Source organism: Pelodiscus sinensis, chromosome 30 (genome assembly GCF_049634645.1).
Source record: "Pelodiscus sinensis isolate JC-2024 chromosome 30, ASM4963464v1, whole genome shotgun sequence".
In the NCBI taxonomy this organism is placed as follows: Eukaryota; Metazoa; Chordata; order Testudines; family Trionychidae; genus Pelodiscus; species Pelodiscus sinensis.
This window is the reverse complement of record NC_134740.1, coordinates 4,447,222-4,456,862: the sequence shown is the minus strand read 5'-3', so window position 1 is coordinate 4,456,862 and position 9,641 is coordinate 4,447,222. Positions and strand designations below refer to the sequence as shown.

Sequence of the window (9,641 nt, the reverse complement as noted above, 5' to 3'; positions counted from 1 at the left end):
GAAGGAAGTTTGGGGGAGTTATTAAGTATCCACTGAGGCACCGACCTTCTGGAAGGGGCTGTGAATCTCAACTTGAGTTAAGTACCTAACTCACTTTCACCGGTGGGACTCGAATCTTCCTTAGAATTTGCTAAAACTAGAATCTGTGCAAAGCAGACCTCCACCCACTGGGCTGGCATTTGTAGCCCGTCTACCAATCTCCTCAAAACCTGAGGAGCATGAGCTGTGATCCCAGGTACATGAGCAGGTAAACACGGCGCTTTGGGGGCCCCCGAAGTGCTGACTCTGGGAGACCGAATCCGGCCCGTGGGCCAGTATTTGCCTTCCACTTGTCTGCAGCAAGTTACAAGCAGGTCACCTTGGGCTGTTTACCTCACACTCACACACACGTGTCTGTTGTTAGGAGCCCTGGTACCTGTTTGTCATGGGACTCAGAAGCTTTTTCTAAGGAGTGGTCACTTCAGTACTAGTATGCTCCGTTTCACAGATGGGGAAAATGAGGTACAGGGAACGGAAGGGATTTTCCGACAGTCACCCAGCAACCAGGGAAAATCAGGATCCGCATACAAGTCTCCTGGTCCTCACAGACCAGGCCTCTGATTACCCAGCAGAGCCGGCGGGACCCGTGCGGGGCTGCAGTTCAGACTAGAGAATCTCATCTGAGATTCCAGAAATAAACAATAAAATAACAATAAATCGTGCCCACGCTGTTGGCTCACCCACGTGCCCAGGCCCCTCACAGACACCCCAGGGTGAGGGATGTGGCCCCTTCCCAAGGGCCGGGCTCGCTGTGACTGCGGATCTGTGCAGCGCCGAGCACAACGGGGCTGCGGACTTGGGTTCGGTTTCTAGGCGACACCTCGCTGGTGACTCGTGGGAGCCGCACGCGCCGCTCGCTGTGGACTATGAGGCCGGGGCCGCATCTCTGGGCACTAAAGAGCGAACGAACCGGCCCCTGCTTTGCATGCCGCGCGCGCTATGCAAATGAGGGGTTTGTTTCCTCTCCAGCACAGACTATTTCTGCCCTCTCGTCCCACGGCCCCTCCCAACGCCCAGCCCGTGTCGCTCCCTCCGAGTCTCGGTGCCTGTGTCTGTCCGGCTGCCCAGCGGGGAGATGAAATTCCTGCTCCCGTCTCTCCTGCTCTGTGCCCTGGCGGCAGGTAAGTGCCTCGGCGCGAGCTGTCTCTGCCCCGCGGAGCCCGCCGCGCCCCGCGCTCTGGCTGAGGTTTCTCCTGGCTCTTTGCAGGTGGCCGCTCCCAGGTGACACTGCGGCAGCCCGGAGCCGCCCAGGTGAAGCCTTCGCAGACCCTGAGCCTCACCTGCTCCGTGTCCGGATTCTCTCTCACGACTAGCAACACTGGAGTGGGCTGGATCCGACAGCCCCCGGGGAAAGGCCTGGAGTGGTTGTGCCTTGTGGATTGGGAGGATGACAAGTACTATCACGCGTCCTTGAAAAGCCGCTTGAGCATCTCCAGGGACACCTCTAAGGGCGAGGTGTATTTGGAAATGAGAGGCCTGGAAGCCGGAGACAGCGGCACCTATTACTGCGCTCGAGGCACACAGTGACACAGAGCCCAGCAGGGACTCGCACAAAAAGGGGAAGCGGATTCTGAGCAGCTCAGTGAGACCAGATCATTTGAGAGCAAAGAGATTTCCCGAACCGACTTCCCTGTCAATGGGAAGGAAATGGAAAGAGGAGGAACAACTAGGCAGTTCTTCCTGAATGGTTGGGGTGGGATTATTTTCAAGAAAGAAAGAAAGAAAGAAAGAAAGAAAGAAAGAAAGAAAGAAAGAAAGAAAGAAAGAAAGAAAGAAAGAAAGAAAGAAAATCTTCAAGTGCAGATACAGGTAAGGAGAGAGGGTGGGGGGAAGGAAGAGGGAAAGGAGGGAGGGGGAGATGAAGTGGTGTGTGTGTGTGGTGGGGGGTGTACGTAGGGAGGCAGATGTGTGCGGAGACGCAGATACCGCGGCACATTCTTCCCAGCACACACACGGCAAGTAGGAAAACGGCGACCCTGGTTGCTAATGTTTGCAGAAGTGACCTTGTCTCTCTCCTAACCTTTCACGCGAAAGTCCCTAACTCTGTTCATCTGCCACTGACCTTAACTCCTTGCCTTAAAAGTTTTTCTGGGAAGCAGATGGAGTGAACAGTTTCATGGTGCATATGTGGGAAAAGGGCGTTCCCCGCAAAAGTGACCCCACCCAGTCACACACCCCTTGTCTGTTCTCTCTCTAGTCATTTCCAATGCAGGGACACTTGCGGAAAATGGACTGTGGGTCTCTACCGAGGAGTCTGTATTTTATAATTAACGAGCATTACTAGGCCAGTTGGGAGTGGACCGGCGACGTGCACTCAGGCTGGCCTGGTTTGGAATTGCAGTTGAGTTGCAGGAGTTGTGTTCAGATTCTGTGCTGCGCGGTGCTGGCGGAGCAGCGTAACATTCCAATGGATTCCAAGAATGACAGCGGTTTGGTGTCAATGTCTGTATTCCCTCCCAGGTACTTGGAGAGATAAACTGGCTGGTGCATTCTGCGCACACCCGAAAACTCACAACGGCTGCATCTCCTCTCAACAAACACCATTCCCGAGAACCGCTCCCTCGGGGTCATCCGCTGCCCAGGTGCGCTGGGATGGGAAAGGGGCGTTGGTCAGAGGCACCCGGACATTTCCAACGCGGCACGGAGCCAAGTACATTTGTCCGCGTGCGAACCCGGGCCCCGGCAAACACACCCCGCCCCTCGGGACGCTTTGCCTTGGCTTCTCTTTCGGGGTGTTGCAGATGCGGGTCCGATGGGAACTGGCGGCGCGGCGCTGCGAACGGGCGGTCGGAGTCCGATGGGGTCGGTGCTGCCCTTGGCGTGAGACCCGCTCCCCGTGCGCGGCCATCCCCGCGCGTGTCCTCCGGAAGGGGCGGCCAGTGACGTTTCCGACAGTGGATCGGGACCCATCGCAGTGTCCCCGCCTGGGAGTCACGTCCCCGAGGAGCATCCCGGGGCCGCTGCTGTCAGGGATTGAGGCGGACGAAGCGCTGCCCGGTCAGTGTCCGGGGCTGTGTCGCTGGTTCTCGGGGTGACGCGCTGTCCTGGGGGCTTCCCCACAGTCACACGCTGAGGATCGGCCCCTGCTGCGTTTGTCACCGCCCGGGCGCCTCCCCTCGGAAGTGTCCAGCCCCTGCGCGATGGCTTCCCACAGGCAGGTGGAGCAATGTCCTGCGCTGCGCTGGGGCAGCGACCCCCGGGGACAGCTGCTGTGTGTGTAAATGGCGCCCCCCTCTACGGGGTGTTTCCCCTCCCCCACTGCAGGGGCCGATCCGCACGCGCTGTCAGTCTCCGGGCGGCTGCGGAGTGGCCCAGCGGCCTGCGATTTTCAGCTCCCATGTCCCGTGCCAGGCTGAGCACAAGGCATTGATGCCCCAGAGGCGACTGTTCTGCGCACGCGCAGTGGGGGCTGGTTTCCGTCCATGTCGAACTGCCGGGAAAATCTGGCGGGAATCACCCAGCAGCCCCCACGTGGTGTTGTGATTTCTAAGCATTTAGCTGCAATGAGACAAAACAGCCTCTCCCGCCCCCACCCCTCCCGCCTGGTGACGTCACTGTGACATTTCCGCGCGCTCCCAGAGGCCTCTGCGGCCAGCTGAGGGTTCTGAGCCGCACTTAAGCGCTGAACCCCGCAAGCCCGCTGGGTCCTGCTGGGCTGCCGGGCTCCGGAGACAGCGGTGCTGGGGCACTTCGTACCCGGCTTCCCGCCACGGTACCGGGCCTCGCCCTAAGCTGGGAGCCCGTGGCCGGCCCGGGGTCACCGCGCCGGGGATTGTTTAATTATTTTTGCGCAATGGTAATATCGTAGCTGATGAGGTTAATCCGAGGCGTGATTATTGCTAATTGAAAACTTTTCCCAATACCCCGCCGTGACGACTTGAAATACAGTCGGCATCGGCAATTTTTGGTGGTCTCTGCGGAGGCTGGACAGCTTTGTTCAACAAAAGAAAAAAGTAGTGATTGTAATAATGTTGCTTATTGGTTATATCACCTGACTTTACTTTAAGTAAGCTAGAGCGTCCCAGGCCTCATGTCCTGCCAGTGGGCAGCCCCGTGGCCTCTTTCAGCTGCTTCCCCCCTGCGACCCTCCCTCTCAGACCAGGTTACAAACGGTAAGTGCAGAGAAAGGAGCCGAGACTGCGGAACCAATCTGAGGTTATTTTCCCAAGTGTTTCCCAATATCACCCCGCCCCCTCCTCGACATGACCCAGCTCTGACTTCCCATGAGAGAAAAACCCCAGAACTCAGGGGCCATTTCCCCCTAGTGGCTCTGCCCTGCAACCGCAGCCCCGGGAACACTCGATAATCTCGGGAACACTCCAGGAGCGCAGGGCGCTGCAATAAGTGCCCCTCCCCCCCCCTCCGGGTCCAGTCCAGTCCTACGCGTCTCTGCTCCACGAGGCACAGCCACCCCCACCCCCCATAAAGCGGGTTTTCAGTATCGGAAATAAACTTCTCCCTGCAGCTGCGGTTCCTTCCCCATTTGCCCCTCCCGGGAGAGACTCCCGCCTCCGGGCATCCCCTGGGCACTGTCTGTGTCCATGGCAGGTTGCGGCACATCTTGGAGCGGCCCGTGAACCTGGAGAGAGACACCCGCCGGTTTCCAGGGGCTTTCCCGCTCAGATGTGGGGTGGGGTGCGGAGGACGCTCCCTTCCACCAGACAGCGCTCCCTGCACAGGGTCCCTCCCCCTGCTAGTGTATCCCCGCTAGGAAAACCCGCACGGAAATTCCTGGCAAGAGAGTCCACGGGTCCCCTGGCCCCCCCCGAACTGCCTCGCACAGCCCCCTCCTGCCATTCCCTGTGCACTGAGATGAGCGCCCGGCCTCTCCGGGAGGTAAAGGGGAAATGCCGAGGGGGCATCGCCACGTACTGAGCGCTCAGCCCGCGCTGTCTCTTATACCCGCTCTGGGGAACCCGCATGCAAATCCCTGCCCGGGGGTTCTTGTTAAATACCAGCCCCTGGTTCTAGGAGCCTCAGTCTCCGCCCAGACACAGACCTGCCCGGCCCTGCCCGCTGGGGAGTTCCCCTCAGTGCCTTAAAGGAAAATGAAATCGCTGTTGCTTTTCCTGGCCCTGTTCTCCGCCCCCGGCTGTGAGTGTGGGTTAGAAAACTGGGGAACTGGGGACAGGTCCAGGTATTCATTGACTGGCTAATTGTTTCCATGTTTTGTTTTTCCCTTTTCCGAGGTGTCCTCTCCCAGGTGCAGCTGGTCGAGTCCGGCCCAGGCGCCGTGAAGCCCGGAGAGACCCTCACCCTGAGCTGCAATGTGACCGGGGTCTCTCTCACTAGCAGCAGCTACCTATGGAACTGGGTCCGGCAGCCCCCCGGGAAGGGGCTGGAGTAGGTAGCTCGGATATACCCCTATGACGGGAGAAAGTGGTTTGCCGCGTCTCTGCAAAGCCGGACCAGCATCTCTGCGGACACGGCCAAGAACCAGTTCTCCCTGCAGCTGGCCTCCCTCGCAGCTGCGGACACCGCCACCTACTACTGCGCCAGTGACACAGAGCGCAGCGGGGCTGGTACAAAAAGGAGAAGATATTTGAAGATTGTAGCTGAAGCAAAATGCAGGACCATGTAGCACAGACTAAGACGGCGACATTTAAAGACATTTGAAGTCACTCCAACGTCTATTGCTGCTACTCGTTAGGGAAGCCCTAAGTACATGTTTAGAGAAGACAATGAAAGAAGGTCGCTTCTTCACATAGAAAACTAAAGTCATGTCAGGGGTGGGATTTGAACCCACGCCCCCGTACGGAGACCAGAACACCCATTTGTGGGAAGAATAAGGTCTTGAGTCTGGCGCCTTTGACCACTCGGCCACCCTGACAGTAACAGGGGCTCTTTTCTTCAATGTTGGAGTTGCTCAGGGAGGCCGAGGTGGAACTTCCCTTAGCGCCCCCGCCCCCTTTCCAGCCATTGCACAGCGCCGCTAATGGACACGCACAATCACCCTGCCTACGGCGGTGCGGTGGTTTGTGGTGAGCTGCAAGGAAATGGGCCGGGGGCGGGGCCAATAGAACGGGGGGACCCAGGCGGGTGTGACGCAGCATCGCGCTGTTCTGTCTCCTGGCAGGGGGGTTCCAGAGTCCAGCTGGACACAGAATGTCCCGCTGCTGGTTCCTCCGCCCGCCGGCCAATGGGCAGATGCAGTAACTGAATGGAGAAAGCTGGGAAATCGCTGAAGCGGGGGCGGGGTGTCTGTCTGTCTGTCTGTAACTCACAAGCGCATGGGAACAGATGCGCGGTGCGAGTATTTGATTCAGTGAATCTTTCGCTGCCGGGTTCGGCAGCCAGGGCCGGATTAATAAGGGTAAATAGATGCAGAGCGTCCGATCCCCTTTAAGAACCGCGCTCTCCCAATGGCTCGGAGCTAGGTCCTGCAAGGTTCACTCCCCACAGCGGAGCCAGACCGACACAAGTCTGCGCTCCCATGTCCCCACCTGACCGAGGGCCGGAGCTCAGCCATGTCCCAGCGCACAGCAGTTCCCCTTGTCACCGCCAGAGTCAGATCTACCCAGCAGCCCTGCCCTGACACGCTGCAGTCAATTCCAAACCAGTTCTGGTGTGCGAATGGAAGGCTACCAGATCTAATTAGGGTTGCCAAGTGTCCCGTATTCTTTAGGAGAGTCTGGTTTCTGGGCCCTCTGTCCGGTACAAAATGCAGAAAATACCGGACATGTGCAATGTATTTTCTGGTTGGGCGCCAGAGGGAAGTGTGGCGGGGGAATAGCTGGGAGGTGGGGCATGATCTGCGCTACGAGCCTCTGGTTGCGTCTGAGGAGGATGGGAAGCCCGGTCCCTGCTCCTGAGTGCTGGTCAAGCATGTGATGGAGCCACAGCAGAACGTGCTTCGCTGGGACCGTGGTTGGGACTGGCAGCTCCCTGGGATCTGCAAGTGCCCAGGTCAGTCCCGTCCCCCTCCCAGTTGGCTGGTTCTTCCCCACTTCTCCTCCCGATTTTCCCTGGCCAGCCCCACTGAACCCGCCAGCCCTGCCTTTGGTGACCAGTTCTCCCTTCCTCCTCTGGATCTCCCCCGGCCAGCCCCACTGCACCCAACCCCCCTCCTCCCCCAGCCCTGCTTCCCGCCTGCCAGTTCCTCCTCACGATCTCCCCCAGCCAGACCCGCTGTACCACAACGCCCCCGACCAGCTCTGGTTCTCTCTGGCTGCCCCACCACGATATCCCCTGGTCAGCCTCACTGCCCCCGACCTCCCTCGACCAGCCTTGCTTCCTGCCAGTCGCCCCTCCCCCCGATCTCCCCCGGCCAGCTCCACTGACCCTGACCCCCCCCCCATCTGCTTCCCAGCCCAATTTCTTCCTGTGGCCGAGCCCCTCCTGTGACGGTGTGTTGGGGGTTCCCCGTCTCCTGCACCCCGAGATGGCACAAACAGACTGCACCAGCCAGTGGAATAGAGGAAGTTTATTGCCTCTCCAGGATACAGCATAGCACAGATGTAGTCTGGTCACAGAACTGGGCTAGGATGCCTCAGGCCCCCTTGAGTTGGGGGGAGACTGGGCCCCTAAACTCCAGCTCCTCTCCCTAGGCTGTCTCCTCCATGCTCTCCGACAGCCCCCAACCAACTCACTCACTTCCAGCCCTGCCCCCCAGCCAAGGCAGCATTCCACCTTCCTTTGTTCCTCTCCATGGGGGGTGTCTGGCCACTGGTTTGCATAGTGACTCATCCTGTTTTGCTGGGTCGTGGTACCCACGGCAGCCAGTGGGGGTTCCCCCAGAGCCAGCAGCATAGAAACCAGCCAGGTACCCCCACTACGTCACAGTTCTCCCCCCTCCGAGAGCGAACTGAGCAGGGTCACTCCGCTCGTGACCTAGGGAAGTTCGGGTCCTCTGCGTGGGAACCCGCCCTGGGGACATGGGTGCTCCCCTTGACTCGGGCCGGCCGTGGCGAGGCCCCACATGAATTGGCTTCCCTCTGTCCACTCGCCGCCCCGCTCCAGGGCGACTGGCGCAGGCCTGTCCTCGGGGGTCACACCCACCCTTCCACTGGCCTTGATCTCTGGCCAGGGTCTCTCGGGCTGGGGCCAGGAGCCCAGCGAGCCTTCTCTGGACAACCAGGGCGGCTTCCACCCCCGAAGCTCCATCCAGGGAGGTCTTCCCCTCCCATAACTCTCTCAGCCAGCCCAGAGGGTCTATCTGGGGTAGAGACCCCCAAGCCGCTTTCCTCCTGTCTTGGGCCTTCCCGCCCCTCTGGCAGGAGTCACAGGACCGGCAGTACCGCTGCACGGCTGTAAAGATTCCCGGCCAATAGAAGTGCTGGAGCAGCTTCAGCCGGGTGCTCCGGATCCCCCGGTGGCCCCCAATGGGGACATCGTGGGCCAAATACAGCAGCTTGAGGCGATACTTTCGGGGGACGACCAGCTGCCGCTGGACCCCCCATGCCCTCGCCTTCCTGGGGGGGAGCCACTCACGGAATAGGAGCCCACGCTCCTGCAGGAATCTCTCCTGGCCACCTCTCCCCCGGGGCTGAGCTGCACGGAGGCCAGCCTGGTCCCTCAGCCTCTGCAAGGAGGGGTCTGCCTGCACCTCAGCCTGGAATTCAGCTGCTGAGGCAGGGATCGGGACCTGTTCCCCACCTTTGCCTAGGTCCGGAGTCCCAGCCTGGCTGGACCCCGTGTCCACTGGGATGGGACCCTGAGGACGCTGCCAGGAGTCCTTCCCTGGACCTAGGTTGTCAGCCCCCCGCTGGCTCTGGCTCCGGGTAGTGACTAGAGCCCGCTGGGATTCATGGGGCCACTCCTCTAGGTCATTCCCCATCAGCACCTCGGTGGGCAAGTGCGGGTGCACCCCCACTTCCTTGAGGCCTTCCTTCGCCCCCCATTTCAGATGCACCCTGGCTACAGGCACCTTAAACGGGGACCCGTCTATGCCCTTCAGGGTCAGCTGCGCGTGGGGTAGTATCCGCTCCTGGGCCACTATGTCAGATCGGGCCAGAGTCACCTCCGCCCCCGTGTCCCAGAAGCCCGTCACCTTCCTACCATCCACCTCCAGGGGTATGAGGCACTCGCTCCGCAGGGGCCGTCCTGCCCCCACCCGGTACACGGAGAAATCCGCCTCCTGAGAATCAGACCTCCCAGGGGAGGTGCACTGAGCATCCTTCCCCTCTCTCTGAGCTGAGGTTTGCCTGCCAGCCCCTGCCTCTGGGGCAGCCTGCCCTTCCTCCCGCCCCAGCCAGTTAACCCTGGAAAGTCCCCGGTCCTGGGACCTGGTGCACTGAGCCCTCTTGTGGCCTTTTTGCCCACAGCGATGGCAAGTTAGGCTTTGGGTTGTCTCTGTCCAGGCCCTGGCTGGTTCTCTGGGGCGCAGACGACCTGTTCCTTGGTCTCGCCCCGTAGTTGACTCCCTCCGTCGCTCAGCCGAGATCCGGTCTCTGCGCGGTTCCCTCTCTCTCCGGGACTCCCGTTCACACCCGGACCGGCTCTCCGTGAACTCATCCGCCAGTCTCCCGGCCTCCTGGGGGTTCTCTGGTCTCCGGTCCTTGAGCCACAGCCTCAGTTTGGGTGGGCACGCTTCATAGAACTGCTCCATCATGACCAGCTTGAGCAGCTCCTCTGCAGTCTGGGCTCCGACTCCAGACACCCAC

General features: G+C 60.2%; 2 non-coding genes across 2 annotated transcripts; one reads left to right on the top strand and one right to left on the bottom strand.

Moving 5' to 3' along the window:
* Positions 1 to 3,821: 3,821 nt before the first annotated feature.
* Positions 3,822 to 3,962, top strand: LOC142821420 (U4 spliceosomal RNA). Its single transcript, XR_012898195.1, has one exon. It is a non-coding gene; the product is annotated as a U4 spliceosomal RNA (small nuclear RNA).
* Positions 3,963 to 5,760: 1,798 nt separating this feature from the next.
* TRNAL-CAA (transfer RNA leucine (anticodon CAA)) lies at positions 5,761 to 5,869 on the bottom strand. Its single transcript has 2 exons — positions 5,832 to 5,869; positions 5,761 to 5,806 (listed from the first exon to the last, which is right to left on the bottom strand). It is a non-coding gene; the product is annotated as a tRNA-Leu (tRNA).
* Positions 5,870 to 9,641: the final 3,772 nt, after the last annotated feature.